Genomic DNA, 6,487 nt, shown 5'->3' on the forward strand with positions numbered 1-6,487 from the left:
ACCCCCCCCCCCCACCGTATATGTATGTATGTATGTATGTACATACGTACGTACGTATGTATTTATGTATACAAAATATATCTTTTATCTTTCATTTTTTACTTACTTCAGTCATTGGACTGCAGCCATGATGGAGCATTGCCTTGATGAATTTTAGTCAAACTGCTTATTCTATTGGTCTCTTTTGCCAAACCACTAAGTGGCAGGGACATAAACACACCAACACTGGTTGTCAAATGGTGGTAGGGGACAAACACAGTCACAAAGACACACACATGTATATCCATCCATCCATCTATCTATTTATCTATCTATCTATCTATATATATATATATATATTTGCCCCTCCTGTTCGTGCTTCACAGCGTTCAATACATACACACTTCATGTCTGGCTGTACAGCCTTTTTGCTTGTTTGTTTATTCACCCTTTCGTTTTCCTGTCTTGTTTTCCGTCTGCCACTACCCTTCACGAAAATAATTTAATTTGTGTTCGTGGGAAGAACCATTTCAACGATGTGTACTGCCTTAATTCTTCGAAACGCCGGTGTTTTAATGGTGGCAGCTGATGAAGGAGATGTTTCTATGTGGCTTGCTTGTTTGTTGTACCTTGTTTATCATTTTGTCCATGTTCTTTTGCCACGTCATGTACCCAGTTATGTATCTATATGTACATGTAGATGAAGGTATGTACATACATGTACATATATATGCATATACTCATATATTGTTTATATATATATATATATACACTAACAAATGCACCCATCCTTTGGGCGGTTTAAGTTGCTTTGGTGGTATTTTTTTCACCAAATAATTGAACTACCAAGAACGTTTATGAGTGGCATGGCAATCTATGTTTCTGATTAACCGTTATTGTGGATGTCATTGCACTTTAATGATCATAGAACATATAAGTTTGCAGCGATACAAAGTAGAGCTGAAGTGTTTTTTGGAGTAGATTACGGATAAGGACTACAAAATATAGTTGTTTTACATGAAAGTGAAATTTTTTGTTGGAAACAGCCACATAAATGGTGTAAGGAAATTGAAGGAAGACGTTGAAACTTCCCCTCTGCGAATTTTTTTTTTTTTTTGACTGCAAAGGGAGCTATTTTTTCTGAGAGATAAGCTAACAAAAACCCCTTTATTCTGTCTTCCCACATACCCAGTACATAAACTAACAGCTTATGCTGCATAAAGTTAAATTAGTATGGAGCTTTCTGAAAGATACGTATAGCTTTCGCTAGTGGAAGCAAAACTCTTATTTAAAGGTTGATTCTTTGGGACGAATAATATGTGATTGTTTAAAAAGGCTAGAATGAAAATGCTAAAACGTATTTGAAACAATGGACAACAGTCGAAATATAATGGATGGGTAAATAAGCATCCTCAAAGGGAAACATCGCATTGGTAGGTAAACAAAGGTATCGACAAATAGAAGAGAGGGAAGGGAACATTACCTTTCAAGTAACTCAGAATAGGTAAAGGTAAGCTTGCCAAAGTTTAATGCAGTTTAAATATGGAGATTAAGATTGTTTGGTATTGGATATTCATTGCATACCACCTTGGCAAGTGGATGGACGAAATAAATAAATAGACAAAATCCTTTCACTTCTATAAAAAGATTAACAAAGTACGGAAGATCCTATATATATTCTCAATGTGCCTGTTGTTAAAAATACCTGGAAATAAGTATTAGGCAAGCACGACAACTCACATCAGGTCCCTTCTCGGAGCGACAGACATAGATGTTTCATCATTGTTGTAACTTTTCAATGCCGCATACTGAACAAGGCCTGTTCTAGGCATATTGCTGATTATAACGCAGCCAACCCACGAACTAACAACACACACACAACTTGTATATATATGTTTGATTTTGTTTATATATATATAGTTTATAGATGAGAGGCAGATATTCTCCATATAGAATACACTTCGTAGAGCTCATGAGATTTAAACTTGAGTAGGTAGAGGAGTAAATGTAAGGACAAGCAAGTTAGGTAAGTCGATGTACAAAATATATTTAATACATTTAATATATAAAATGTACATATGCTTACATATAAAAAAGTCTGACTTACACAAAATAGAAACAATATCAGGAATTGAAGGGGTTGAATAAGAGTTTTACAAGTTGAATAGCTGTTTCTGGGGGCTTGGTGGTCCAAAATGATAATTGTAACTTGATTCCATCATCAGATAATACCAGCTTTCATCTTCAGGAAAGAATTTTACATTTAAGTTGTTGACAGAAATGAGATTAAAAATAGAATCAACTTATAATCATTATTTTGAACCACAAAGCCTCTAGAAACAGCTGTTGGACTCGTAAAATTCTTATTCAACTCCTTTAATTTCTGATATCATTTCTATTCTGTGTAAGTGAGATCTTTTTATATGTAAACATATATACAATTTTTTGTATTAAATGTATTTAATATTTTTTGCATATTGACTTACCTAACCTGTTTATCCCTACATTTACATACATACATACATATATGCATACATATGCATAGGAGAGTATTGTAGTTTGCTTGAAGCATTGTGTAGTGTTTGTAAAAAAATAATGTGTCTTGAATGGCACAACAATGCACTGTAATAACAACAATGGACTATAATAACTGTTATAATTGATCGATCAATTCCAAGGGATATCTGAAGAAGCAATATTTATATTCTGAAATATTATATCATATCAGACTATGGATTATTAAATTATAACAGTTATTATAGTCTATTGTTGTTATTATAGTGCATTGTTGTGCCATTCAAGACACATTATTTTTTTTACATATATATATATATGTCTGTATAATATGAATGTACAGTAAAATTATATTAGATGACATGAAGTCCATATCATTTTCAGATAGATGACTATCACCATCATCACTACCACAATCACCAAATCATCAGCAGCAGCTCATGTGACATGAAGCAGCGCAAAAACGACCAGTTTAACAATACAGAGAAGGTGAAAGGTCATCATTGTTTACAGGTTTGTGGAGTGTACTGAGTTAATGTTTACTAGTTTTAATTAAACAATCTAACAGTAAATAGCTTTGACTCATAAATTGACAAAAACTGATTTAATGCATTAATGTTCCCTCTCCTCTCCTTCTCCACATTCTTCTTCTTCTTCTTCTTCTTCTTCAATATCATCATCATCATCAATATAAACACAAAGTAGATTTAGATTTCAACTCTAATTCCTCAGCGGAATTTGAACTTAGAACGTTGTTGGCACTCCGTCGCTTACGACGTCGAGGGTTCCAGTTGATCCGATCAACAGAACAGCCTACTCGTGAAATTAACGTGCAAGTGGCTGAGCACTCCACAGACACGTGTACCCTTAATGTAGCTCTCGGGGATATTCAGCGTGACACAGTGTATGACAAGACTGACCCTTTGAATTACAGGCACAACAGAAACAGGAAGAAAGAATGAGAGAAAGTTGTGGTGAAAGAGTACAGCAGGGTTCGTCACCATCCCCTGCCGGATCCTCGTGGAGCTTTAGGTGTTTTCGCTCAATAAACACTCACAACGCCTGGTCTGGAAATCGAAACCGCGATCCTATGACCGTGAATCCGCTGCCCTAACCACTAGGCCATTGCGCCTCCACAACTTAGAACATAGCAATGGGTGAAATACCACTAAGCATTTCACCCAGCGTGCTAACAATCCTGCCAGCTCACCACCTTCTTAAATAATTAATAATAATTGTTTCTAACAGGAGAAGTGGAGAAGAGGTTTAGAGTGGGGGGCTTGCCCATTGAATCAACACTAGGATTTGGCTGACATTATGTTGTATTGACCCTGGGAGGATGACAAGCAAAGTTGGCTTTGGGTAGATTTGAACTCAGAATGTGAAGAGTTGGAACAATTGACAGTGAGGTGCTTTTTCCAATGCTCTAACAATTCTGCCAGTTCACCATCTTAAAATGGTTTCTCATCATCATCATCTTCATCATCATTTAGCGTCTGCTTTCCATGCTAGCATGGGTTAGACAGTTTGACAAGGACTGGTAAACCAGAGAGCTGCACCAGGTTCCAGTCTGATTTGGCATAGTTTCTAAGGCTGGATGCCCTTCCTCATGCCAACTACTCCAAGAGTGTAACGGGTACTTTTTACATGTCACATTTACTGTATTTTCTAGCATACATGTTGATGTAGTATATAATAAATTCATAGTGTATATATATATACATATACAGGGTCTGGCAGATAAACTGAGACCAATTTTAAGCAGTTGACTTAGTGGGTTTAGCATTTAATTTTTTGACTAAACCTTGCTTGCTCAAAAATCTAATCCTCCTCTTTATTTTTCAGATAAATAGTGAACTAATTCGACAGCAGAAAGTCACGGACCAACAGAATTGTTCCACCATTGTTGTTTTGGTGTGCACCAGGCACACTGCCAATAAAATTGTTAAGTTGTCAAAACTTCCATAAGCAACAGTTGATTGTATGTATAAACAATTTAAAGAAGAGGGAAAGAGTGATAGAAAAGAACACGAGACACGAAATGATTCCCAGCGCAATCCAAGGGGTTAGGCCGCCTCAAACGCTAAACTGAAGCCAAACCATCTGCATCTGTGACAACTCTTGCAATGAAATACAATGTGTCCCTTTCCATTGTGTCCAGAGTTGTGAGCAGGAACCCTGGCATGACTAGCTATGTTCGATGACACTGTCACCTCCTAACAGCCAAGGTCAAAGCAATCAGAGCCAAGAGATGCCCAAAGCTTCTGTCATTCATCCAGCATCAAGGTACAGAAAAACTCTTGTGTTTGTGGACAAGAAGTTTACTGTGCATGCTGAGGTGAATCGTAGAAATTCTCAAGTGAATGTGTACAACCCTTCTAACATCCCCACTGTGTTTTAGACTAAGAATCCTGCCTCTGTGATGGTATTTAGAGGCAAGTGATGGAAGTGTCATGGTTCCACATTTCATTGAGTCTAGCTTAAAGATTGACACAAACGAGTATTTGGACATCCTGAAGAACTCTCTGTTACCTTGGATGGAGCAAAAGTTTGGGCTTAACAATGTAGTGCTTATCCAGGATTCTGCATCATGCCATGGGTCAAAAGCAACATAGGCCTTCCCTGGTGAGAAGGTGCCATTTTTTGTGAAGGCCAACATCTAGCCCAGTAATAGTCCAGATCTCAACCTTCTCGATTACTTTTTATGGGCCACACTTCAAGCAAGGACCAATGCTTCACCACAGTTGAGTGTCAACAGTTTGAAGACCTGCATCATGCGTGCAACATGCAAAATCAAAGAGGCGGAAGTTGCAGCAGCTGTGAAAAAATTTTGTACTTGTGTGGAGGTAGTAATTGCCCAAAAGGGTGGCCATATTGAGTGATAAATGTGTAGGCACAGTTATCTCCCCTGACAGTGGCTGCCTAAATAGCCCGCCACTAGATGGCATATGTAACATTAAGGTTTGGTCACTTACCCCTTCCTCTTTCGCATTGGAATGCTGGAGCATAAAGACATGACTTTGCCAGCTCTTGTACTACACAGATGCAGCAGTTAGCTGGTATCGAGCAGCCATGAGGTAATACACAGAAGATGAACATGGCCTTCACTTGTAAACTCCTTCCATTATTATTCAACTTGTATATATTTGTGACCTAGAGTAAAGGTATTTAAAGTTACAGCTTTGTTCTATGAATTCATTGTGCAGTGCTCCTTTGTCAAATGACATATTATAGCCTTCTGAACAGTGTCATCATTAGATGGTTTCAATACGTGAGACCATGACCATCTAAAAATATTTTTGTTGTAATAAATTTTACATTAAAATTATATCTGTCTACTACCATTATTTTAGTTTTTATAACCAATTATATGCATTGTAAAAATTGTCTCAATTTATCTGCAAGACCCCTGCAAGACCCTTGCAAGACCACATAGTGTAAGCATTCAAACATCATCACTATCTTTTCCAAACCTGCTGCATTTCACATGGAAGTTTTGATCCTTCAAAGTCATTTTCGTGCATAAACTGATTTTTTTTTTTTTTTTTTTTTTGCTGTAAATTTTGCTCTGAAAAATTCAACTTGTATACTGGAAATATGGTAGGCAGAAAGTCAACAAGGTAACATATTCCCATGGTCAGGCAAGTTCTCACAGAATACTGGAAAGGAATAACACAGCTTGTTTGACAGTGACCATCAATTTACAAATATCACACAATGTCAAGACAGGGAGATACAAACTTGCACACACTCAAATAGATATCATCATCATCATCATCATCGTTTAACGTCCTCTTTCCATGCTAGCATGGGTTGGACGATTTGACTGAGGACTGGTGAAACCGGATGGCAACACCAGGCTCCAGTCTGATTTGGCAGAGTTTCTACAGCTGGATGCCCTTCCTAACGCCAACCACTCAGAGAGTGTAGTGGGTGCTTTTACGTGTCACCCACACGAAAACGGCCACGCTCGAAATGGTGTCTTTTATGTGCC

Source organism: Octopus bimaculoides, chromosome 9 (assembly GCF_001194135.2).
Source record: "Octopus bimaculoides isolate UCB-OBI-ISO-001 chromosome 9, ASM119413v2, whole genome shotgun sequence".
Taxonomy (NCBI): domain Eukaryota; kingdom Metazoa; phylum Mollusca; class Cephalopoda; order Octopoda; family Octopodidae; genus Octopus; species Octopus bimaculoides.